The sequence below is a fragment of the Rhincodon typus genome, chromosome 11 (genome assembly GCF_021869965.1).
Source record: "Rhincodon typus isolate 14 chromosome 11, sRhiTyp1.1, whole genome shotgun sequence".
Taxonomy (NCBI): domain Eukaryota; kingdom Metazoa; phylum Chordata; class Chondrichthyes; order Orectolobiformes; family Rhincodontidae; genus Rhincodon; species Rhincodon typus.
In genome coordinates, this window is record NC_063342.1 from 21855671 (window position 1) to 21883637 (window position 27967).

A 27967-nucleotide genomic window follows, 5' to 3' on the forward strand; every position below is an offset into this window, starting at 1 on the left:
TCCAAGTTAAACTCCATCTGTTACTGTTAAGCCCATTGTCTCAATTGATCAAGATCTCTTTGTAATCTTAGATAACATTCTTCACTGTCAATTATACCACCAATCTTGGTGTCATCCACAAACTTACTAATCACACCTTCTATATTCAGCACCCAGCACTGATCTTTATGGAACACCGCTGGTCACAGGCCTCCAGTCCAAAAAGCAATTCTCTACCTTTACTCTCTGTGTCCTGCCGTTAAGCCATGTATCCAATTGGCAAGCTCACCCTCAATCCCATTGTGATCTAACTTTACTCACTAGTCTACCATGTGGAACCTTGTCAAAGGCTTTACTAAAGTCCAAGTAAAAAATATTTACTGCTTTGCACATATCAATCTTCTTGGTTACTTCCTCAAAAAACTCAATCAAGTTTATGAGACACAATTTCCCTCACACAAAACCATGCTGACTATACCTAATCATTTCGTGCCTATCCAAATGCATATAAATCTTATCTTTCAGAATCACTTCCAAAAACTTACCCACCAATGTCAGATTCATTAGTCATTAGCACCCACGCTTCTCTTTACATCACTTCTTAAACAAAGGCACAACATTAACCATTCTCCAGTCATCCGGCACATCACCCACTGTATTAGATGATGCAAGTATTTCTGCAAGGGGCCCCACATCATCCCCCCTAACTTCCCACAAAGTCCTGGGATACGTTAGATCATGTCCCAGAGATTTATCCACCTTTATATTTTCTAAGACCTCCAGTGTTTCCTCTATGTAATGTGACCTGTTTTCAAAACATCAATATTTATTTCCCTGCATTCTCTAGCCTCCACTTCTTTTGCCACAGTTAAAACTAATGTGAAATATTCATTTAATATCTTTTCCATCTCCTGAGGTTCAACACAAAGATGACCTCTTTGATCTTTAAGGGGCCTTACTCTTTCTCTAGTTGCTCTCTTGCTCTTAAAATACTTGTAGAATCTCTTTGGATTAACCTTAACCTTATTTGCCAAGGCTATCTCATATCCTCTCTTTGCCTTCCTGATCTCCCTCTTAAGAGTGCTCTTACACGCTTTATACTGTCCATGAGATTCATTTGAACCCAGTTGTCTATATCTAATATATGATTCTTTTTTATTCTTGACAAGAACCTCAATATTTTTTATTCATCCATTGTTTTCTAATTCTGCCGGCCTTCCTTTTCACTCTAACAGGAACACGGTGACACTGAACTCTCGTTATCACACTTTTGAAAGCCTCTCACTTATCAGACGTCACTTTACCTACGAACAGTCTACTCCAATCCACTTTTGTAAGTTCTGTCGCATGCCATTAAAATTTGCCTCCAATTAAAAAATTAATTTTTATGGAAGGCTCATCCTTTTCCATAACCATTTTAGAACACATAGAATTATGATGACTAGACCCAAAGTGTTCCCTTACTATCACTTCTGTCACTTGTCCTGTCTTATTACCCAAGGGTACATCAAGTTTTGTTCCTTCTCTAGTAGATTTGGGTATCATCATTTGTTCCACCTCATTGTTGGATCTGCTTGGGCAGCAGCCACTGGAGGTTACTGTTTCTTCTGAGCGTGCTGAAAATGTTGTAATTGCTCTCTCCTTCTGCGTTGTCTTCATATTTGAAGCGGCATCACAAGGACTCCAGCTCCAGAAATGTCCATGTCAGATATCACAGCAAAGAATCTGTTGGGAATGTCAGAAAGAGAAAAAAGTTTCATTAGCAGTACTCCTAAGTCCTCACATCAATCACAATTTCTGACTTGATAAGGAGCACTGATGTATCCAAATAAACAATTGTATGTTGCAAAAAGTGTTGATGCTGCACTGGGAATAGAATTCTGGTAGTAACCCACCATGATAGCACTTTCACCCCAGCATTGATAAGGCAAGCTTGCACATCACGGATCACATATCTTGCATTCTTCCAATTCAACCTGGGAATGTGGCAGTTGCAAAGCATTGTCTTCCAATGATAGTCATGGAATATACTTCAGAAATGCCAAGCCCAGGTGACATTTTTAAATTGGAGTCCAATTATAGTTGCCCATCTGAAATGGCATGGAGGACTTAGTGCAAACAATATAATGCTCATGATTGCTTGGGGATGTAATTTTTAATGTCCATGGACAATGGATGATCTGCAGATGAACTGCAAATTGATGCTTGATGGATGGCATTACTGTATCAGTGAAAGCATGCTTAATGCAATTCTCCTGAAGAGGGTCTCAAATCTAAACAACTTTTCACTATTCCATTAAAGAACCAGCAACATACTCCATCTACCCTGCATGCAGTCATAGCCATTTTGAAACATTATTGCACAAGATGAAAATATTTCAATTTCATGTTCTTGTGAGCAACTTGCAAGCTCTGCCTGAGACCACAGATGAATCTTCCCCATCCTTCATGTTCCCTTTTGTATTGCTGTCACTGTGGCCCTGATGACCTTTCAACATTCCTCTCATTTCATTCCATCCATTATAACCTTTAATGTTCCCAGTTTACTTCCAGAGCCCATGACTTTGTGAATTGCTGTGTCCTTGTTGGCGCAAAAACCTTCTTCATGTGGAGGCCATGTAAAACCCCTCCTGGAGCTCCCTTCTACGCTGTATGAGATCCCACTCTTCTTTCTCCAATTGCCTCCTTTTGCTGTAATCATTCCTTCAGTGACCAAATCCAATGAAGCTCATCCCCCGACTTGATTTGACCATTTTCCATTGGACTCTCTACATCTCCCTGATCAGCCCCTTGATCATTACTGCACTAACCCCTGGAATGACCGGGCAGGACAGCAGACTGAGCATTGCATAACTCTGAACTGTTGTCTGCAAGGCACTCTGCCTATCTACCTGAAATCTCTGGATTTGATTTACAGGACTGAGCAAAGCCCAGTTCTGCACTTCAAGGATACAGAACTCTATACTCTGGTAGGACTAAGTGCTTGACTGACCATGGTCAAATTCCTGGACTGGAATTTGAGGAGCCCCTTGGCTGACTGCTGCGTTATTCCCTGACTGACCATAGTAACCCTTGACCCCATTAAGGACCATTAGCTCCAGGCCTAACAAGCACAGTTGATAGAGCATGTCTTAATCTTAGAGTGGCTAACTAGGAGTGAATATTTCATTTTGATCTCAGAAGAAGGAGTTCCACTTTTCAGATAGAGATAGAGGAATTTCTTCTATCAGTGAGTTGTGAATCTAAGGAATTCATTACCACAGAGGGCAGTTGAGGTTGGTCATGAAGTATATTCCATGCTGAAAGAGACAGATTTTTAATCGGTAAGGGAATCAAGGGCTATGGGAAAATGGCAGGAAAGTGGAGTTGAGGATTATTGGATAAACTTGTTCTCAGTGAATGGCAGAGCAGACTCGATGGCCTGTATAGCCTACTTCTGCCCTATCTTTTATGGTGTTATGATCCCCTTTGACTTTCTGACATGGCCATTTGTTTGTAGGATATACAGTGTGTTTGACCTGTAAAGTGCTTAAACATGCTGTAAGTGTAACATTGAGGTAGTGCAGCGCATGTCTACCTTCTTGACTGTTCAGTGCCTCCAAATTGGGAATTCAACTCTCCTCAGACCCTGCTCTGATTGAACAAACTCTCCACTGGGATTTCGCAAATAAAAAGGGTCACTGAGAAATCCTATTTTAAAAGAAAAATCATTACACATTAGCTATGATGAGTTTTCAGTGAAAGGGTCGGGAACGAATACTTAGTTTTTCAAAGTAATGCAATTTTTCCGACTAACCTGCATTGTTAGAGGAATGGAGGAGTTGTTTGAAGGGGGAATGAGCAGCTTTGGCATCCTTCCTCTGGCCGTTGTGTATCAGGCAGTGCGGCACTCCCCACTCAGTGCTTGGCTGTCTCATTGAGTACACAGACAGCCTGCAGGGTCGTTGACCTGAGCATAGCTAAGGTGACTCCCCGGGGTCTCTGGCAGCTACCTGTCTGCTGTGGAGTGCATTGCCCAACCAGCTGCCAGCTTAATCCCAGGAGTGTGATCCTGGATGACACAGAGTTTGGGACAAACAGCTTTTATTCACAATTTCTCTAAGAACGAAGAACAAAACTTCTGGCACCAGTCATTTGTTACAGACAAACTGCAGTGTTGGCAAAAGTCACAACATTTAAAATACTGTTTTAAAATCTCCTGGAACGCTTTATTTGGCCACTGGGCAATCAATCCTGATTCTGGTATACTCTCAATGTCCTGGGAGGATTGGCAACTCTAGTTTTTGAGAGGAGATTTACCACAATGGTTCCAGAGATGAGAAATATTAGTTATGGGGTTAGGTTGGAAAAGCTAGTGTTGTTCTCTTTGGAGATTGAGGGGAGATTTGATCAAAGGTGTACAAGTTAAACATAGTCTTAGATAAGGTAGACAATGAAAATCTGTTCCTATTAGCTGATGCACAATGACTAGGGCACACAGATTTAAATTGCAACTCACTGCATGACAAAAATCTTCTTTATATTCCCATGGGGAAGAAATGCATGGGGAATATTAAAAGATTTTTGTAATGCAGTCAGTGGTAATGACCTGGAACTCTCTGCCCACGAGACTGGTGGAAGCAGAAAGAACTATTTCAGAAGGAAATATGATGGACATTTGAAAGAAATAAATTTGCAGAGCTACTGGGATTGAGCGAGCAAATAGAATTGACTGCAGTGTTTTGCAGAGAGCCAGCACAGATTTGATGGGCAGGTCATAAATGTCATAAATTACTCAATGCCATAATTTACTCTATGATTATTCTATAAAAGGACCTTAGTAAAATTGAAGTCAATGAGAGGTTGGGATAGCTGTCCAGTCCCTGGTGACATATTTAACACTAATGTAGATGCAATTTTTGGAGACCCAAGCCCTTGCACCTTGCTGAGAGGAATGTGGAAACATGGGAAATAGGAGTGAGAGTAGGCCATTCAGCCCATTGAGTCTGGTCCATTTTTCAACTCCTCAGGGCAGCATTACTGGATCAATAATCTTCAACTGCTTTACTAATAACATTCCCTACTTTAAGAAGTCAGAAATAGGGCTATTTGCTGATGATTTCACAGAGTTCAGGTTAATTTGCAGTCCCTCAGATGAAAAGCAGTCCTTGCCCATATGTAGCAAAACCTATTCAGAGATAGTAGGAACTGCAGATGCTGGAGAATATGAGATAACAAGGTGTAGAGCTGGATGAACACAGCAGGCCAAGCAGCATCAGAGGAGCAGGAAGGCTGACGTTTCGGGCCTAGACCCTTCTTCAGGAAGCCTACAAATTTGCTATCATTGGAATACCAATGAAAACGACAGTAGTAGCTGATTAGTCCAAGTTTCCTTGCTAGCTTATGTGTAAGAAAATAACCATTTATTACATCTAAAATACATGTGTACAATTAGAGTGGTTGTCATAGAATTATCTTGATTATCTTATTGATTTACAACGTAACGGAGAGGCTATTACCCAAAAACGTCTGTCTATAAATTGGCCCGTTTTTGTTGCTTGGTAACCAAGGAACCAGTTTGATAGGCAGGAAGTGTGTACATGTTTCCAGTCAGAAGTGGTGGATAGTAGATGAAGATAAAAATGTGTCCTTTACCCACATTAGAAACAGGTCACTTCTATTTCGGCTATAATCTAAGAAACCAAACCTAGGTGACAACAACTTTTCCCAACCAAGAACATAAGTAAGAGACCTGAATGTGGAGAAAGAATGACAGCATTCTTCCAGAGTGCATTTTAAATGACTGATCACTGCCTCTCACCCAACCTGCCACCAGTTACCGCCATTTCTCACATCTGCTCCACCTCAATAGATCAATATAACTTCCTTCCTGATCTTTAAATCCTGACCCATTCCTAATCCTCAATTTTTCAATGGATATTGCTGAAATAAAACAGACCTTTTGTTGAGGTTTTTAGTCTTCCACTTGTCAGGACAGAATCACAAAAGTACCAAATTGACCTGGTAAGTTTGAGGCTTGATAGTTAATTGTTCCCTCGTGACTACCTTACAGGAGTAGTTGACTATACAGTCCTTTGAAAATGCATTGAGTTCATGAAAGGTGTGATATAATGCATTGGATGCTTGAGTGAGGTAATATATGGGCATTAGTGAAAACAATATTTTTAGAATTATCATGATCAGTCAAACCAAATTTATTGAAAATGCAATGTTCATGAGACCACAGGGTATAGGAGCAGAATTAGGCTAGTTGACCCATCAACTGCCCATTTCCAATCCCTGATTGTGAGCATCATGTCCTGTCACAGCTCAGGAGACCTGGAAATCCATGGCTGTCTCGTACACTGTTTGCAATTTATGAACAAGTTGAGGAAATAATAATGACAGTGATTATTGAGATAAAAATCATGTTAAGATCCAAACTGTGTTATCGAATATCTCTTCCACATATTCCTTAAGTGTCTGTTTTTTTCTGAGGGGTGTGCTGACTGCCTGACTCAAAGACAACTGGAAAATGGGAATGGACAGTCTTCAGGGGACAAGTTAAAAGATCATTCATACAATCATAGGATCCTACAGAGCAGACGGAGGTCATCGGCCCATTGAGTCTGCTTCAACCCTTCCGAAGAGCATCCCGCCCAGAAGCATTCCACAGGGTTTGAAAACAAATCTTGGTATTCTTATATTTGTGTGAAGGGCTGCTTCAGACTGAACTTGACACTGCTGTAGAACTGACAATGAGAATACTGAATGATAATGGTAAAATGCTTGTGACTGTGTGAAATTGTGTATACAGCCAATTGGAACAAGGTTGATTCTTAGCTGTGAAGTGCCAGAAATTCTTATCACCCTGTAAATCAGTTAAATGTCAATTCCCATAAGTGAGATCAGATGTTTCCAGTGTTTAAAAAGGACTTCACTCTTTTCTAATAATCAACTTGAGTTGCAATAATAAAACCAACCCAATTACACGTTTACTTCCTTAACACAAACAATTAATTGATAATTCATAAACTAATCTTTGATGCCTCCTGTTTAACCACCTTTGAGCATAAATGCTGAATGCAATGTAATTATCATACCACTACTCTTTTGGTAATTTAATCAGTTCAATGATAAATTAAATGAAATTCAGTTAATTTAGCACCTTAACCAGAAAGTATCTTTTATTACTGAATGTGGCTAAATTTATACCAGAAAGAGTGCAATATCAGACAGAATGTAGAAAGGACCACCAATTTGCCACTGCCCATTTTACACTACAGTCTGACACCAATTTCAGCCCCAAATTTCTCCAGTTATTCTTTAAATCCAAGAAATATGACATTAGGAAATTAGCCTTGTGGCTGTTCTGTGTGCTTCCCCAATTGTTGAATGGATCCCTTGTGCGTCAGTGACCAGAATGGCATGCAGTCCTGAAGGTATCATCTGACAAAAGGAGCAAACATTTGTCCTTATTTCCTGGAAAGTAAACCACCTGCACAATTCTGTTAGCTCTGGGGAGTGTGGTGAGGCACGACAGAGCTTTTTCAATGCCTGGCACTGAATCAATTCACTACACCCTGTTTACTGGAAAAGGATCTGGCAATCTTCATGTTAGAACTCGAACTTAGTTTTCTTTAAGTGTACAAGAGGACATATGTCAACATCTATTTTGTGGTTTGAAAAACCTGGATTGTTGTGTGCATTGATTTCCAAAAAGCATTTAATAAAGTTCTGTACATAAAGATAAAACTGACAGGGATTCAAGCTGAACCTTGGGGGCAGGTAAGAAATTTTGTTAAAAGTGGAAAAAAGCATGAATGGTAGCAAGGAGTGCATAGTGAAGAGTTACAGACAAGCTTAAAGTGCTACATGTAGAAAGATCCACATCTTTCTATTGTGGATCTATGCTCTATGATTGATGTTGAAAAAGCTCTGAACAATTGAACTCGTGTACTCTGATGACACCTTAAACTTTTACGAATTCTTTTATGGGATGAGGGTGTCTCTAGCAAAGCAAGTATTTGTTGTTCATCCCAAATTTCTCTTGTTCTGCACCACCTTCTTGAACTGCTGCAGACCCATGGTGCTGGAAAGGAGTTCCGGGATATTGTACCTTTTTGACTTTTCTATATTGCATTGCTTCACTGAATGGCTTGCTAGGCCATTTCAGAGGGCATTTTAGAGTCAACCTCATTGCTGTAGGTCTGGAGTCACATGTAGCCCAGACCAGGTACACTTCCCTTCCCTGAAGAATATTAGTGAACCAGATGGGATTTTATTATAACTGATATAGTTTCATGGTCATGTTTACTTACATTTCAATTCATGATTAATTACTTTTTTTAATAATTGAATTCAAAATCCATCAGCTGCCATTCTGAGATTTGAACATCTGTCTGCAGAGATTGAGGATTAGCCTGTGGGTTATTAGGCCATAGCCATGTTGCTGAAGTTCAGCAGTTTATTCTTTTGGACTGGGGCTGAAGTCCTTGGCTGAGGGTGCAGTACAATTATGAAGGAGGCAGCAGAAGGTTGGGAACAGTGTAATGCAGGTGAGGGGACAGGCGGTGTAGGCCATCCACGGTCAGAAACACCCTGGCTTCAAGGGGGCGGTTAGCAGAGAATGACGACTCTATGTGCAACTTAAATGCCAGAAGCTGGGTGGAAAGGGAAGGGTAGGCAGAGGTCAGTGTAGATGGGTTGGGTGAGGACACTGGGAACTATGAACCCTATGGGCTTGACAGGATGGGCTACTAGGAATAGGACGTGGCTATCTGGTGACTCAGTCAGGCTGAGATTGGAAGGGCTGGCAGAGGGAATGCTCATTCTCACTTTCCATTGTGCTGGAATTGAAAGTGTGTAATTGGAAGCAAATAGCTGCTGCCACACTTAGATTGGCTGGGTGAAGTGACTCAGTCTGTGAAGGAGGAGGCTGCATCAATAACCGCACATAGGGCTCTTAAGGGGAAACAGCATTGGTCACAGGCCCATGAAAGGTATAGGCCATAGGCTGTTTACTTCCTGACCATCCTGCAGCATTGACCCTCACTGGACATGGCAGTTCCCTGGCTCAGCCACTGCTGAACAAAACTCTCACAGCTATTCCTTTGTGCAAGGGGGTTTCGGATGTTAGGGGTGTTAAATCACCAGGGCCTAAGGGCTCAGCAGCACCCAGTAACATGTGTTCATGTTGATCACCCCTCCTCCCCGGTTTGCAGATGGCGAAGGAGGCTGTCTGTGCAGACCTCCATCCATTCCACCCCTCATGTGTGGCCATGCTGCTGGTTGGCATGGAAATGCATTGACCGCCTACACAGAGAGAAAGCAGATGAAAGCAGAGAGGAAGTTAAGGCTACCCACATTTATGTACATAATTTCCAAAGAAGTCTTCTTCAACCGTGTCACCAAATTGTCCTCAATACAGTTTCTTCTTTCTCTCCGTCACATTACGATTCTGTACACTCTCTGTTACCACAGATGGGGTGGTGGGAGCCTGATCTGATGTGGACCCTGTGGCCCTACTGGCTTGGCGGAGAAACCCTGGGGCACTTGTATCTGAACAGGCCAGACATGTCGAAGGTCTTCCCATGAGAGGCAAGGTGATTCTCCTTGGCTTGAACCTGCAAGGGTTGAGAGGAGGGGGGAAGGCAGGGTGCAGGTGGAGAGACAGGGGAAGGGGGAATTTGACACCAATCCAAAAGCTTTGTCCTCAGAAGGAAGCAGAGTAATGCCAGGAGACACCCAGTGGATGTGGAACCAGACTCAGGCCCCTGGGTGGTTTCTAGCCAGGACACTGCGGGTGCTGGGTCTGGTTTTCCATGAAGACAGACAGAATATCACAGGATTTACTGCACTAATGCAGCTTCTGGGCAATGAAGCTCATTGTGCCCGTTATGCTTGTCTGCCACTGCTATCCACCCCTGTGCATTTGGATGAAATTACTGCTGCTGTAACCATAGGGTCATCTCTTGCCTGGGGCTGAGCTGGCTGCAGGTCTCTGGCAGCTTCAGAATGCTCATACTCACCTGGGTGCACTGCGGCATCTTAAAAGCAGGCACCAGGGAGGCTGGATTTCAGGCAGATATCCAGTGAGCGGCAAGTTGTTCTGAGAATGGCACATGGGCAGACGGGCCATAAATCAGACATGAGAGACACCATAAGGTTTTGGTCAGTAATCACTGAAGCAAGCTTAGTAAAGTAAGGTGAGAAAACTGGCCAGGCCACGAGGCAAAAAAAGTCAAAAAAACCTCAACGCAACTCGAACTTAGCCAGAAAAAGTAAGATTCTGCCTAAAGGGTCATAAACTCTAATTGCAATATAAATTATTCATGTGGGTTGCAGAATCAAAGGACTGTGCTGAAGGTAAAATAATCAGATTAAATTTCTGTATGAGAACATCCCAAAGCATCCAATGTTGTCATTTAGCTGGGTGTTACTCACAGAAGGCTTGGTTTGGTTTAGTGTAGGCCACAGCTTACTGAGTTATGACGCAAAGGAAGTGAAGTGAGAGTGAAAACCTTTGACAACAAACCTGCATTCGAGTGAGTGAATTATCAAGGAGCCCTAGCAAAACTGGAAGCAATGGGTATCAGGGGGCAAGCTCTCCGGTGGTTGGAATCATACCTGGCCCACAAAAAATGGCTGTGGTTGTTGGAGTTCAGTCAGCTCAGCTCCAGGACAACTCTGCAGGAGTTCTTTAGGTGTCCTGGGCCCAACCATCTTCATCAATGACCTTCCCTCCATCATGAGGTCAGAAGTGGGGTTGTTCGCCAATGATTGTACAATGTTCAGCACCATTCGCGACCCTCAGATACTGAAACAGTCCAAATCAAAGAAGATCTGGACAATGTCCGGGCTTGGGCTGACAAGTGGCAAGTAACATTCATGCCAAACAATGCCAGGCTATTAGCATTGCCAATAAGAGACAATCTAACCACTGTCCCTTGACATTCAATGGTACTGCCATCACTGAATCCACCATTCATCATCCTGGGTGTTATCATTGATCAGAATCTCAACTGGACTCACCATGTAAACTCAGTGGTTACAAGACCAGTTCAGAGGCTAGGAATACTGCAGAGAGTGATTCACCTCTTGACTCCCCAGAGCCTGTTCATCATCTACAAGGCACAAGTGAGGTGTGTGATGGACTAATCCCCACTTCCTGGAGAGGTGCAGCCCCAACAACACTCAAGAAGTTTGACACCAGTCAGGACAGAGCAGCCCACTTGATTGGCACCACATCCACAAGAATCCACTCCCTCAACCACTGGCACTCAGTAGTAGCAGTGTATACTATCTACAAGATGCACTGCAGAAGTTCATCAAAGATCTTCTGACAGCATCTTCGAAACCCACGGCCATTTTCATCTAGAAGGACAAGGGCAGAAGATACATGGGAATGCCACCACCTTCAAGATCCCCTCCAAGCCACTCATCATCCTGACTTGGAAATATATCACCATTCCTTCTCTGTTGCTGCATCAAAATCCTGGAAGTACCTCCCTACGGGCATCATGGGTCATTACAGATGGACCACAGCGGTTCAAGAAAGCAGCTCATCACCAACTCCTCAAGGGCAACTAGGGACAGTCAATAAATGCTGGCCAGCCAGCGACACCCACATCCCACAAAAAATAAATTTTAAAAAGTGAATGTTAGTCAGGCTTGCACTTTAAACAAAGGAAATATTAACTTTATTGCAAACTGCATGAAATGCGATTGGGCTCTTAGCTCAGTTTGGAATTAATGGGTGGGAAAGGAGCTGGAAGATTTGCCTAGTTTGATGCTAGATGAAGAAATCTAAAGTGGTCTTTACAGAGTCTTGTGGCAGAAAGCAGTCAGCGACAGGGTTGGGGTTAGAGTTAGTTTGGAAGTTAGGTGTTTGCTAGCAGTCAGGACAAGGAACTGAGGAGTCCACCTTTGTGAAATCTTTAAGGAACAGTTGGAGGGTTGCTAGCCAAAATCTATTGGAACAATCCCATAAATTTTGTTCTGTGGAATGCTGACGAGAATAGAAATAAATTCTGGATTGAGTTTACACTTGTTCATTAGCTCACCGAGCCGGTTGTTCTGTGACATGCAGATGTTTCGTTACCCTTCTAGGCAACATCATCAGTGCGACCTCTAATCAAAGTGTAGGTATTCTGCTTCCTTCCGGATTTATATGATCCTCTGGTGTGATGGTCTTGTTACTTCCGGTTTTGTTGTTTTAGCAGTGGTCTGCATACGGGGTCTATTTCTATGTGTTTGTTAATGGAGTCCCGTGTTGAGAACCAGACTTCCAGAAATTCTCTTGTATGTCTGGTGTTCGCTTATCCCAGTACGGTCACATTGTCCCAGTTGAACTGATGGCCCTCGTTGTCTGTGTGTATCAAGACAAGTGAATATTGGTTGTGTCTTTTTACTGCCAGCTGGTGTTCGTGTACCCTGGTCATCAGTTTCCTCCTTGTTTGTCCAATGTAATGTTTATTGAACTCGCTCCATGGTATTCTGTATATTACGTTGGTCTTGTTTACTGTCAGTATGGGGTCTTTAGTCTTTGATGACATTTGGCGCAGTGCTGCTGTAGGTTTGTGTGCAATCATGATCTCATGCGGTCTTAGGAGTCTGGTAGTCGTTTCTGATATATTATCGATGTAGGGTAGCGTTGCTAGTGTCTTCTGTTGTACCGTGTTCTCTGACTCGTTTGTTTTGTAGGCATCTGCAGACAAAACGTCTTGGTGAATTGAGGTTACTTATCTTTGATGGATAACAGAAAAATTGCAGCTGTACAAAACTCTGGTGCGGCCGCACTTGGAGTATTGCGTACAGTTCTGGTCACCGCATTATAGGAAGGATGTGGAAGCATTGGAAAGTGTGCAGAGGAGATTTACCAGGATGTTGCCTGGTATGGAGGGAAGGTCTTATGAGGAAAGGCTGAGGGTTTTGAGGCTGTTTTCGTTAGAGAGAAGAAGGTTAAGAGGTGACTTGATAGAGACATACAAGATGATCAGAGGATTAGATAGGGTGGACAGTGGGAGCCTTTTTCCTCGGATGGTGATGGCTAGCACGAGGGGACATAGCTTTAAATTGAGGGGTGATAGATATAAGACAGATGTCAGAGGTAGGTTCTTTACTCAGAGAGTAGTAACGGCGTGGAATGCCCTGCCTGCAAAAATAGTAGACTCGCCCACTTTAAGGGCATTTAAATGGTCATTGGATAAACATATGGATGATAATGGAATAGTTTAGGTTAGATGGGCTTCAGATTGGTTTCACAGGTCGGCGGAACATCGAGGGCCGAAGGGGCTGTACTGCGCTGTAATGTTCTATGTTCTATGTTCTATGTTCTAAAATTGAATGAATCTTCAATACACTTGTATGTGTAGCGGAACTCTTGGCGGCAAGTTCAAAAGTAAAACTGAGTTCATAGCATATGTAATGACAAACAAGTTGCTAAGTTTATAGTGCTTTGCTTTTATCTACAATAAAAGTTGATTTTGTTTAAAATGTGCAATTTTGTGGTGTAGTTCATTTGTTAATTACTGTGTTTGAATACACAGTATCTTTAAACATCTACTGTCCCTAACAGAATTATAACACACTACAAATAATCCATTAGTATTCTGCCAGTTACTCATGGAATGAGACTGAGTTATGAGCTGTTAAAATTTAACTAAATAAAATACTATTGAGTTGTTGTGAGCAATCATGGTATAAATGCACCAGACCAGAACAGCTCTCCCACCTGCTTCTGAAATTATTCTGTTAAAAACCCACAGTCAAGGTCAGTGTGCAGACTACTTAAACAGATTGGCATTTTACAAGAAGGAAAACAAAAAACTAGCATAACAGAATCTATTTGGATATAAGGTCCAGAAATTAAATGAATCAAAGTAACTGCAGTTTATGCAGGTATGCGTCATTAATGTCTCCGTGGAGTTCAATAAACAATATAATCAGGAGTGTCAGATTCTAAGATCTTCAAATGTGTGTATTTCACTTTACTGGTTAAATAGAATTTAGTTTGCCTTAATGGGCTTTGCACATAAATTATTCAATTGGAAACATGAGTGATTTACTGGTGCTGTTTAATAGATGAAAGTAAAACCACAGTGATTTGGTGATGGGAAAAAGAAAGTTCAGTTCTGTATGATAACACTTCTGGATATATAAAAAATATAGGATTTAGTTTAACCTTAACATATAATATCTGCCACCACAAGAAGGGTATTTCACAAGTTTTCTAATGCAATTGACCATAATTAGAGGATAAATTTTAGCTTTGTGACATATGAGATTAGGTTTACCAGAGATCAGTCTGCTTAAGATCATAATTTCAAATTGTTGAAAGAAAGCTTAACTGATAAAGAGCCTTAGATGGTTTGATAAATTGGAAACCTACCATGGTAACGCACTGTACTTAATCCAGCTTTGCAGTAGAACTATGTCACGACTCAACAAAATTACATACTTTGCATTTTGCTGATGCAGTATTTTAATGGTATAACTAGATGCACATGACAAAATGTAGAGGGGCCAGTCAATTTTCCATTCCACTCTGTAAGGAACTAACAAAGGAGAGGGGTTGTGGGGAGCTGGTGAGCGGCAGATCCGGTCCATTCCTCCTGGCCATGGCAGTCACGGCTTGAGCAACGGCTCCAGCAACGATGGATCAGGGTTGGTTCTTTTCCTTTGGTGGTGTCTGCAACAGCGGCGGAGTGGATGATCCCTCGGTCCTCAGGAGTTAATTTGGATGGTCTGTCGGTCCTCAGAATTGAGATGGGCCCTGGTCCTCGAGAGTTGGGATAGTCTCTTGGCTATGGCAGTGGCTGGAGTATCAGCGGCGATGAAGTGGCTTTAGCAGCGTCTGAGTTCTGGGTCCAATTAGCAATGGTGGGGGCTGCTTCAGCGTACTTCCTTCTTTTTGTTGCAGCCTTAGGCAATAGTTTGGTGGCTGCGGAGTAAGGAGTATGCCATAGCCACTTAAGAAATCAAGAAGCTGTGGATGGAACAAAAAAAAGAAATTTGTCTTAACTTTGTATGCATTATTTCTTTTTATAATTTATGTAATTAAAATGGCACCAGATTAGGGCGATTTATACACATTTTATTTTCGAAAATACAAGTAACAGCAAATTACTATGCTAACTAGAATCTGCTGAGTACGCTGCCTTTCATAATGTACTCATCTTATTGATAATTCAACTATGACTTTTATTCTACCACTTTAAAATATCAAAACATCAAAATAAAATGTCATCGATCCAATTGACCAAAACCAAGTTAACTTTTTAAAATTAATTTAATTATATCACAGAATGGGGTTATGCTGGCTAGACCAACATTTATTGCCCACCCCTAATTCGTCCTGAGAAGGGCATGATTCTTATACCTTCTATTAAATTTTGACCACTCCAATACATTAGTAATAGTCAATTTAAAGTAACTGTTAAATGTTCTTATAATATTATCAAATGTATTTATTTCTTCTCTTGCATACCATCTGATAAAACATGGCCTCCTCCTGAATTTACAGAATAAAGAAGTGTTTGCTTGTTCTTCTCTAGATTGTTTTCATAATTTTCTGAAGCAATTCTATATCTCTACTTTATAGCCCAGTTTAATTTCCTGTATGAATTACTTATGATTTTAAATCTGTGTGAAATATATCTTTCTCCATAGTCACTGTGTTTAACCAATGCTGCTTTTCTTGCTTAAATGAGTTACTTGGAAGTTGTTGCAGGAGCTTTTAACTTTTATGTAAATGCAGCTGGTTTTGCAATTCAGAATTTTGTGCATTAATTTCAATTGTATCAAATGTTAGGTTTACTTCAACAAGTTTATTTGAATGTTTGAAATAACTTCCTTTAATTTCTGGATAGTTAAGATGTATTGCTAATAAAGTTTTGTCATTAAGAATCTTTGCTATCTTCATGAAGCTTTTTCTTTACTTCTATCTTCTTATTTTCATTTCCAGAAATGTTCAATAGTTCGTGTATTAAAATTGAGAAACTTATAAACGCCGCAGAATTTTCCTACTATTTATGCTGAAAAAGTGTTTCCAGGTTTTATTGAGCATTGAAATTGCTGCTTTAAAATGAGGAAATACTAGATTTTCATTTCTTCCCAAGATGGAGGAATTTCCTCCTTTTTTCTTAGCGGGTTTCATCTTCTTTTAATTAATATGTATGTTATGCACCCTTACTGTTCCTTCTTCCAGATAATTGTGACATTTAAATTGAAACAAATGGCATTGTGCTGTTATGGCAGTTTTAAGAATAATTTTGGTTGAACAATAAAAATTTGTTTTGTCTTCAAAACACAGATTTTCAATAAACTCTTCTTCAATCTTCAATTGTTTTTCATGCTAATTAGTCAAAGCATATGCCATTTTAACTATTTTCCTAACAAATGCCATTTTCTCAAAGTCTTTTTTGCTGCCTTTCCCGATGATTTTAAATGATTATAGCAATGCTTGCCTGTTAAACATAGTGATTATAAATTTCTTTCAGCATTTCAATCTTGAATTTTTGATTAATTGTAAATGTTTTTACCTTTTCTCCAAGGGACATAATTTACTTCAAGTATTTGATATCAACTGCTGTATCCCAAGTCTATGATTTGAATTTTCCCCTTGTAACTCTTGTAAACGGCATGGTCTCTGCAAGATTTTCAATATTTTGATTACTTCAAGCTGTTTTGAGTTTTAAGAGACAGGTTTGGCACTTTCATGGCTTCTGCAGCCTTTTTACATTTGGCTGCTACTTTCACGAAAGTTGCTAACTACACTCATACCTTTCTGAATTAATTTTTTTCTTCTTTCTTCACCTTTGATGGTTGTTTTTTATTCACTCATGGGACGTAGGCATTGCTGGTTGGCCAGGATTTATTGCCTGTCCCCAGTTGCCCTTGAGAAGGTGATGTTGAGCTGCCTTCTGGAATCACTGCAGTCCACATGATGTAGGTTGACCCACAATGCCTTTAGGGAGGGAATTCCAGCATTTTGACCCAGTGACAGTGAAGGAACGGCAATATATTTCCAAGTCAGTATGGCAAGTGGCTTGGACAGGAACTTGTAGGTGGTGATGTTCTCATCTATCTGTTACTCTTGTCCTTCTGGATGGAAGTAAGTGTGGGTTTGGAAGGTTTTGTAGAACTGAAGATATTTTTCATGAGATCACCATTGCTAGCATATTATATGAGACAGTAGTGTTCACCACTGATACCATCTTGTAATGTAACGGGCATCTCTGCCTGAACCATTTGGGTAGATACACTGCCACCATCTTGGTATTGGTTTTGGTCTATATTAACAATACCAAGTAGGGAAGGATACCCATGTGACATATTCAACAGAAAATAGGCACAGGCCATACTTAATGGAATAGTTTTATTGCAAAATACTTAAGAACTAATTACATTACATCTGGGTTACATGAGACTCCACAGGAAGACCACAAGTTATTTTGTTTGCACTACTGCTTAGCTATGTTGCTTAGCACTAGAGACTGAACTGGTTAGCTCCTCCCAGAGACAATTCTTCATATCCTGATGGGCAGAGTTTATCTTGTGATGTTAGTTAACTCTTTCAGGTACTAACTGGCTTATATAACACTGGGAAACTGCCTTCTTCCATTACTGCAGTCCATGTTTCGCAGGTGTATCCACAGAGATGTTAGAAAGGGGGATCCAGGGATTTGACTCAGCAACAGTGAAGGAATTACAATATAGTTCTGAGTTAGGATGGTGTGTGGCTTGGAGGAGAATGTGTAGAGGGTGTTGTTCCTGTGCATCGACTGTCTACTCCAACACAAGTGCAGAGAGCAGAAGCAACTTCTATACCTGGCCTTCCTTGACCTCACAGAGGCTTTCAAGTATGTCAACCAGCAGGAATCAAGAATGGCATAGCAGACTACTGAAAGGCCTACTTCTGCTCCTACATCTTAAAGTCTTATGGAAACATTTGGGCCCTGATACTGTAGTTAAATTCCTCATTTACATAAGCAATGTGTCTAAAATCTGTTCCACATGAATACCTGGGGGCACTTGGGCAGCTGTGTATGACACACCGTAGTGCTTGTAACCCAACACTATTGGATGTGGGCATTATTGCAATTGGTCCTTGTTTTGCCCATTTTCTGCATGTCAAATGAATCCAACTATGTGCTGTTTCTACCTCATGATTTCTTCTCATGCCTGCAATTTCCAAATTTTAATTCTGTCATCGATGGGTGCGGGTTATAAAACATAAGCAAATAGCATGCATTTTCCTATAGGGAGGGACTGAGATAAGATTGCAACTCCTGGAACAATATTGGTAGAAGCCTGGGAACATTTTGTTTTCCTGGCTTCTGATCAGTCAGTATGTGGTGTCAAGAGAGTAAGAAAAGTACAAAATAGCATTTATGAATCACTTCATTCATTAGATTGGAAAAAAAAAGCTCCATTACATCCTACTCTTGACCAGCATTCTATCTGCACAATAACAGGCATTTAGATTTAAGGAGCAATCTCAGTGAAGAATTTGGATGATAGTATGAATTGATAGCATGAAATTTAATGAAACTTCATAATAAATTACATTTTCAAAGCTGATTGGGGAAGCTGTGTCGAATATGCTCAGCACAGCTAACCTTGTGCCCCATGCTTAGAAAGACCCTTGCAGAGGCATCTCCTGTTTGCACCAAAAACAAGTCCCATCATGACACCAATTTTATAATCATGAACAATTCTACTTATTCACCTACCAGGCAGTAAGGAGTAAATGTTTACTTGTGAGATGGGTCCAGCACAGGCATTGTTTAAAGTGGCAGAGATTTAATTCACACATCAGGAAATTCAGGATGACATCTGCTCTTGGAATGCATTGAGAATTGCTGTGGAGAGTTTTTAAAAGGTTAATTATGAGATTTGGTAGGGAGCATTGCTGCATCTTCACATGAATGGCAAGGGAGTAGATAATGTAATGGATTGGGAGGCAGCAACAGAAGTGTTTCTGAGTTTGCAACATGGTGAAGCAATCACTGGTGAGAAGGCTGGCTCTGCCTAATTATCCCTGCCAACTTGGAATTAGATTTTTCCAAGCTCCTTGATACTGACCAGAGGCTGGCCAAAGCTCCAACATCTCAGTCTGCATTCTCATCAGCATTATCCTGTCTGCTGCCCCGGCGTCATCGATGATCTCGCCCATTAGTTACCTCTGGCCTTGTTTTAGTCCTTTCACACTCGGTGACTCGCCACACTCAGATCCTAACCTCCAGTGTACATGATGTGCCAGTATCTGAGTGGGTGGCTGTGGATGTCACGCTAAGTAGTAGGATTGCGTCGTTAGTATTTCCCTTCTCATTTCTTTCTTCCTCATAGATGCCGTGGTTGGACTGGAAGCAGATCCCGGGGCTATGACAGCAAGATAGATGAGTGTTGGAGATATTGTGTATTGAAGATTGTTAGTTTGGCAGAGCAGTCAGTTAAGTGTTGCCCTTTGAAGATATATTCAATAACCTTGATCGTCCATGTGTGGTGATTAGATTTCTTATGGCACTGCTACCAGGTCCTCGGGGACGGACTCTTCAACTTGATCTCCTTCACAACCTGCTCCCACTTCCTCCTGGCAGTGTCCTTGAGGTTAACCTCCACTCTATTATGTGATGAAACATAGCCTTCATCCTTCAGTCCGCCACCATTATTAAGGCCTTCAGTATCACATCCAGGAATGTGGAACTGCTGCCTCTGTCCTGGTGCTCTATTTCTCATTGCTTTAGAATTGCAGCACTGATCATCAGCAGGAGCCTCCTCTGATTTAGTGCAAACTTCTTTTCAATACTACCCTTCAGATGAGGAAGCTGTCTGCACCATGAGGTCTCCTCAACCCAGCATAGCACCTGGTTAAGTGCTCCAGCAGAACTCAACCCATCATCAAGTATTTGAGAAGGTAGCAGTGAGTTTGCAATGGATGCAGGCAGCTTATGAATCACAGGCCCTGCTCCCAAAAGAAAGTGCATGGACAAAATTCTAGTCCCAGCAATAATCTGAACTCTGAGGTAAGACTACCATCTTGTAATTGCTTTTAAACTCTGCAAATTTGAAATCTAGCCTACTACACAGTTGAGTAAGTTTTATCAACTACCAAGCTGAGCTAAGCTAATTTGGCTTTTGAGTTTCTCTTTAGTTTACATAATAAGATGTTGTAAAGACTGTGTAGGTGTAACCTCCTGAGACCATTCTAATGTTGATAATGCCTCCATGAAGGTGCTGTGTCAATGTGATCATATTAGGAGATTGATAACTCTGATGAAATTACAGCAATTCTAACACAAAGACTATCTATCTTAGACATCTTAGGAAAAAAAATTCAAAATAGTTGCCTTAGCCTCAGATCAAAGTTAATTTGGCCAAGAAAGGTGTAAACATGATCAGAAGAAAATGAGATAACAAGGTGTAGAGCTGGATGAACACACCAGACCAAGCAGCATCAGAGGAGCAAGAAGGCTGACGGAAGGGTCCAGACCCGAAACGTCAGCTTTCCTGCTCCTGATGCTACTTGGCTTGCTGTGTTCATCCAGCTCTACACCTTGTTATCTCAGATTCTCCAGCATCGGCAGTTCCTACCATTTCAGAAGAAAATGAACCATTTTGATATGCTATATAATGGTATTAAATCTAAATATGTTTCATTCCAAGAAGCAAATTTGTAAATGTTGATGTTCAAGAGTAATCAAACATGGAACATAGAAAGTTAGCATGCAGGTACAGCAAACAATTGGGCATGCAAACGGCATGTTGAGCTTGTGGTGAGTCTGTATAGAATACTAGGTCTATTTGTGGTCTCCATAGTTAAGGATGGCTGTACTTGTATTGTAGGTAGTACAGCAAAATTTCATTGGATTTAGACCCTGAATTGAGAGGGTTGTCCTGTGATGAGAGGCTGAATAAATTGAGTCCATATTCATTGGGGTTTAGAAGAATGAGAGGTAACCTAATTGAAATATACAAGATTCTGAAGGGGCTTGACAGGATAGACACTGAGAATTTGCCAGGGGAATCTAGAACACGGGGGAACAGTGACAGGTTAAGGGATGATTATTTATAACTAAAATTAGGGGAAATTCCTTCAGTCATAGGGTTGTGAATCTTTGGAATTGTCTACCCGAGATGACTGCAGATGCTCAATCATTGAATATATTCAAGGCTTCTGGTCCCTCAGGAATCAGCAATACGGGGGACAGACAGGAAAGTGGGATAAAAGTCTACAATTAGCCATGCATAGTGGAGCTCACTCAATGGGCATTTTTTATGTGATTATGTTTGTGAATTTGAAGTGTCATGCTTTAAATGGTTAATCTTCAAATAAAAAAAAACTTGGCTCCATGATTACTTGTTTCTTCTAAAGCTGCAAGGAAACTCCCTAGTCCAGCTGATTTCATTAATGAGCAAACATGCCAAGGAAACACTTCTGTCAACCATGCAGCTGTAACAGCTGAGGAAAAGATGAATTTCATAATTTGAAGAAACAGGATCTTTCAAAACAGTGAAGTTCTATATTGAGAACATCTAATAACTGCTCCTTGAGTAAATGGCTGAGTAATCCCTGAACTGTTATGACTCCATAAGCTGGTTAAACTGTTTGGATTGCTGATGACCCCAGTGGCCCAACCTTTCCAGCTTCTTTTTTATTCTTTCCTGGGATGTGGCTGGGCCATCATTTATTTCCCATCCCCAATTGCCCTCAAGAAGGTGGTGGTGAGCTCCCTCTTGAACCACTGCAGTTCATTTAGTGTAGTTCATACTGTCATAGAACATAGAACAGTATAGCACAGTAACAGGCTCACCATTGCCCATCTTCTTTAAGCTTTTTCCTCTCACCTTAAACCTATGCTTCCTAGTATTTGATATTTCCAGCCTGGGCAAAATCAACTCTGACTATCCATCCCATCCAGGCCTCCCATAATTTTATATACTCTGTTGGATCGCCCGTCAGCCTCCAATGCTCTAGCGGAAACAATCCAAGTTTGACCAATCTCTCTTTATAGCTAATGCACTCCAATCCCGGCAATGTACCAGTAAACCTCTTTTGCACCATCTCCAAAGTCTCCACATCCTTCCTATAATGTGGTGACCAGAACTGCGCACAATACTCCAAATGTGGCCTACCTAGAGTTTTATACAATTGCAACATGTCTTGCCAACTTTTATACTTAATAGCCCGACTGACGAAAGCAAGCATGCTGTACATCTCTACCACCCTTTCCAATTGTATTGCCACTCTCAGGGAGCTATGGACTTGGATTCCAAGATCCCTCTGTATATCAATGCCCCTAAGGGTCTAGCTATTTACAATATATCTTCCTCTTGCATTTGACCTCCCAAAATGTATCACCTCACACTTGGCTGGATAAAATTCCATCTGCCATTTCTCTACCCAACTTCCCAGCTGATCTATATCGTGCTGCATTTTTTGATGCCCTTCCTCATTATCAAGAACACCACTAATTTTCTGTAAACTTACTCATCAGATCACCGACATTTTCATCCATTTATACATTTTGCAAATAACAGAGGTCCCAGACTGATCTTGTTGAACACTAGTGATCACAGACCTTTGATCAGAATATCACTCCTCCCCAGTGACCCTCTGTTTTCTATGACCAAGACAATTTTGTATCCAACTTGCCAACTCAACATGGTTTCCATGCAGTTTGATCTTCTGGACCAGTCTGCCACGAGTGACCTTGTCAAATTATTTAGTAAAGTTTGTTCATAATATCCACTGCCTTACTCTCATCAATCACCTTCACCACTTCCTCAAAAAATTCAATCAAGTTTGTGAGACAAGACCTCCACTGCATAAAGACAAGCTGACTTTTCCGAATAAGTCCGTTCTTCTCCAAATACAAATGAATCCTGTCCTTAAGAATCTGCTACAATTAATTCCCTGCCACTTACATAAGGCTCATTGGCCTATAATTCCCTGAATTATCTCTGTTGCCATTCTAGTAAAAAGGAACAACATTGGCTATTCTCCAGTTTTCTGAGGCATCACCTTGGGAAGGAATTCCAGAATTTTGATCCAGAAACAGTGATGGAATGACAATATATTTCCATGTCAGGACGGTTAGTGGCTGATAGAGGTCTTGATATATTTTCATGGGCCCTAGAAGTACTTAAGCCACATTTTCGAAGTAGAAGTTGGAAGGGAGGAGTCAGGTAAGAGAATTATTTCAAAGTTGTTTCTCCGAAAACAAAAAGGCAGGAAAAAAAATCTGTCAGTAAGTCAATTCAAAATGCTAAAGCTATCAAAGTTAATGGAAAATAGAGTGAGGAAAAGGAAAATGGATTTACTATATTTAAAGATAGTAAGAACTGCCAGTGCTGGAGTCACAGATAACACAGTTTGGAGCTGGAGGAACACAGCAGGCCAGACAGCATCTGGGGAGTAGAAAGTTGACATTTCAGGTTGAGACCCTTCTTCAGAAATGGGGGACGGGGAAGGAAGCTCTGAAATAAATAGAGAGGGGGGGTGGGGCTGGGGAAGGTAGGTGGGATGGTGGTAGGTGAGTGCAGGTAGGCAGTGGTGGGGATTGGTCAGTGAGGTGGGAGGAGCAGATAGGTGGTGGTGAAGATGGACAGGTTGTGTCAGGTCAAGGGGGCGGGGATTAGTCAGAGGGTTGGCCATGGGATGAGGCTGGGGGTGGGGAAATTTCGAAACTAGTAAAGTCCACATTGAGGCCATCGGGTTGTAGGCTCCCAAGGCGGAATATGAAGTGTTGCTCCTCCAGTTTCCAGGTGGCGTCATTGTGTCACTAGAGGAGGCAGGATGGACATGTCGTCCAGGGAGTGGGAGGGGGAGTTAAAATGGTTCACAACTGGAAGGTGTTGTCCTTTGTTGCAAACAGAGCACAGGTGCTCTACAAAGTGATCTCCCAGCCTCCACTTGGTGTCACCGACGTAGAGGAGGCCACATCAGGAGCAGCAGATGCAGTAGACCACATTGATGGATGTGCAGGTGGACATCTGTCTGATGTGAAAGGTTTATTTCGTTCCTTGGATGAAGGTGTAGGGGCAGATGTAGCACTTCCTGCAGTTTGCAGGGAAAGGTGCTGGGGGTGGTGGGGCTCGTGGGGAGTGTGGAGCAGACAAGGGAGTCATGGAGAGAGCGGTCCCTACAGAAGGCAGATAGGGGTGGGGAGGGAAATATATCTTTGGTTGTGGGGTCAGATTGCAGGTGGCAGAAGTGGCGTGAATGATACGTTGAATCTGGAGGTTAGTGGGGTGATACGTGAGGACAAGGGGGATTCTGTCTTTGTTTTTGTTGTGTGGAGGGGATGTGAGGGCAGAAATGTGGGAAATGCAAGAGATAAAGTTGAGAGCATTTTTGATCACCGAAGGGGTTATGTTGTGGTCCTTGAAATAAGATACAATATTTTCATGCAGTTTTTAATTCCGAAACAATCGCTGTGAAAAATAACTTGCACTTATAAATGCTTTTCATAAGTCCAGAAGCACATAGCTTTTTACAGGCAATGAAGTGTATCTTGAAGTGTTGCCATAGTTGCTTATTCATACAGAACTTGAGAATTGCAAAAATTAAAACCAGGTTTTGTTAAAGCTTTCTTCTTATCAGGACAACTTGCAAGAAAAAATGCCACGCTGTGAACCCAACTGAACTATCCTAAATTGATTGTCAATATAATTCTTTATATACATAGAATTATTTAGCCAAAGTTATCCAATGGCAGAATCACATCCAATGAGGGTTTTTGTTTTGCAATTTTGTTTTGGGACCAACAACTTTGAACTTTGTAGATGCAGACTGGTTGGTTCTCGTCAGTACCTTGCTTGTTGTGAACAGCTAATGATTTGCCCGTCTTTGGCACATAGGGCTGACATACCTAGTGTCACATTGGACATGAAAGTCATACACCACAACACTCACCTCTATGAAAGGCACAACATCTCTTTGTTTTGATGACAGCAGACAGTTGGTGACAAACACTGCTTACGTTGTTACTGCACAGGAGCAGTGTTGTTCATCTGTTTGTCAAAAGTAAGGAATACTTTATTATCTGACATAGACTGGGACTTTTTAGGACTGAAAATTAGCCCCATTCATGAGTTTGAATGATATATATCAGGATAGCCACCGATCCACAGGATGGAGCCATATTTCAGCTACAAGCTTACACAGTTTACAAATTGCTTGGACCATATTTGAATAGTTGCTGATAGGGTCAGACCATTGCACGTAGAGCTAGAGGAAGCCTAATGTGTATATATATAGACCAATGAAGGTTGGTTTGCAGTGGACAGTGGTAAAGAATCCCTGGACCATTACTCAACTCGGACTACAAGGAAAGGGAGCTTATTTGACTGCTCCATTTCAAAGGTGAATTTGAGCGCAGGATGGACCCTACTAAGACATATTAAGAAATTCTTACATACAGCTACAGATTCAAATTTACCAAATATGTGATCTACATATTGGAAATAAGCAAGGGGTAGAAGGTTAGTGTCATTCCATTAAAGACACATTCCTTGTTGAGCCTTGTGAAGATACATATATTAATCCATAAGGTCTGTTCTTTTTAGGCAGAAAGAAAATGCATACACTAGTGGATGTTTCAACTCAGAAAAGTAGGTGACAGCCATTTTCTATGTTCATTTCTAAGGGCAATGCCCTGACCATTCAATTTTGGTCTTGTTACTGTAGGAAAGATGTGAAACTTGAAAGGTTTTAGCAAAGATTTACAAGAATACTGCCAGGGTTGGAGGGTTTGAACTATAGGGAAGTGGTTGAATAGGCTGGGGCTATTTTCCAAGGAGCATTGGAGGGTAAGATGTGACTTTATAGATGTTTATAAAATCATGAGGGGAATGGATTGGGTGAACAACCAAGGTCTTTTCCCCAGGGTATGGGAGTCCAAAACTAAAGAACATAATTTTAAAGAAAGGGAAAAGATTTAAAAGGGACCTAAGGGGCAAAATTTCGCGCAAAGGGTGGTGCATATATGGAACAAGCTGTCAGAGGAAGTGATAGAGTCTGGTACAATTACAACATTTAAAAAGTATCTTGATGGGTACATGAATAGGAAAGGTTTAGAGCAAATGCTGGCAAATGGGACTAAACTAATGTAGGATAGCTGGTTGGCATGGATGTGTTGGACCGAAGGGTCTGTTTCCATGCTGTACATCTCTATAACAGTTACAAAACTATCATTTTCATAAATGTAGAATTTAATCAATGGTATAGATTTCAACCCCTTGGTAGCCAAATACCAGTGTGCATAGTGCAAACCTGTGTAAGATCAAAGGGACAAAATAATTTTCATGCAGCGACCTCATCTGAGTTGAACTGGCAGGTACATGACAACTCAGTCCTCTTTTTGGGAAACAATTGGCTGGCCATGCATTGTTTACACTGACTAAATTTCCTGAATTTCAACTCAGTTGTTTGTATCTAGGTTAGTTGAATGATGTTAATGAAGCAGTTTGATTCTTGCAGCAATCCCGATGTTTCCATGTGTCTTCAAATGGCTAGTCCAGTTGCTGAATTAGAAGGCTACGATACCCAATTCAAGCAGTTATGAGGAGCAACAGGCATTCAAGTGGACACCCCTGATTGTATCGATGCTCTTCATGTGAAAACACTTAGCATTTATGTCTTTGAGAAGTTATTTATTGTTGACTAGCCATTTATAAGCAATTTTTAAATAAAATGCAGTAAGTATATCACTACGATAGAATAGCTACTTGCTCTTTCATTAATGTTCAAGAATGTGGCACAGGTGAACTTAGACAATGTGATTTTCCTCAAGTGTCTGGTGAAGTATTTATTGTGCAATACATCAAGTAATAAATTGGTGTAACTGAATTTCTGGGTGTGTTTAAGAAAGAATAAATGAGCTGGCATTTATAGGATGTTCCACAGGGCTCCAAGCCAGCGAATTATTTTTGAAGTGGTTGCAGTTTGTAGGCTAATAAGATAGAAAAGTCTCACAATTGAGGAAACAGATAATAAATATACTGCAGGGTGACTCAAGGGAGGCACGGTGGCTCAGTGGTTAGCACTGCAGCTTCCCAGCAACAGGTACTTGGGTTTGAGTCCAGTCTTGGGTGACTGTCTGTGTGGAACTTGCAAGTTTTCCCCATGTCTGCATGGGTTTATGCTGGGTGCTCTGGTTTTCCCCCTACAGTCCAAAGCTGTGCAGGTTAAGTGAATTGGCTATGCTAAAATTATCTGTAGTGCTGAGGGATGTTAGGTGAGGTGGATTAACCATGGGAACTATGTGGTTAAGGGATAGGGTGGAAGGATTAGGTCTGGGTGGAATGCTGTTTGGAGGGTCAGTGCTGACTTAGTGGGCCAAATGGCCTCTTTCTGCACTGTGGGATTCTGTGATTAAACTGGCGATGTATATTTTTAAGTGAGGGTCTAAATTGACTCTGGAGTGAAGCGGAATGAGACTTTGTGGATGGAGGTAGGGTGACCAACTTCAGTAAGAAACTACAATGGTGTGTAAATCTCGTGACTGTGTCAAATTTGAGCAGTTTATAAACTCACCTAACGTCAGTGAGGATCTTCCCGTTCGCATTTCTTGAACCATTACATCTTTAACTGGTGGTGGATTGCTCTGCCCACGCCCATATCCAAGGATGTACACAGCTATCCCTTGGGTAAAGTTGTTCCAGACAAAGTCAACGCTTTTCTGGCTGACTTAGAGCCCTGATTGTAGACACCGGCTTCTATCAGACTGGCAGCTTGTGAAGTTGTAACGTCAAGACTGATATCAGTTAATTTGGCCTCTTGTGATGTTGCTTAATTACTCAATCTACCGTCAGCCAAGATTTAATCAAATGGCTGTTATTAAAGTAGGCTTTTCCTGATGCTGATTTGGTTTGATTTTTCTCCTGTCAATGGGAGAAGTTTGGAAAAAGTTTAAAAACAGGAAATTTTGTCATGCTGAAACATAAATTCCACTCATATACTTAGTGAAAGGCTGACAGATGCAGGCTAACTGCTAGCTGA

General features: G+C 41.2%; 1 long non-coding RNA gene across 2 annotated transcripts; it reads right to left on the reverse strand.

Moving 5' to 3' along the window:
• Positions 1-1030: 1030 nt before the first annotated feature.
• On the reverse strand, positions 1031-27967 carry LOC125484475. 2 transcript variants are annotated; one of them, XR_007263310.1, is made up of 5 exons: positions 27503-27966; positions 24881-24978; positions 14351-14947; positions 12024-12667; positions 1031-1704 (listed from the first exon to the last, which is right to left on the reverse strand). It is a non-coding gene; the product is annotated as an uncharacterized LOC125484475 (long non-coding RNA). The 2 variants fall into 2 exon arrangements; XR_007263311.1 differs by lacking the exon at positions 1031-1704 and having other exon boundaries at positions 11632-12667; positions 27503-27967.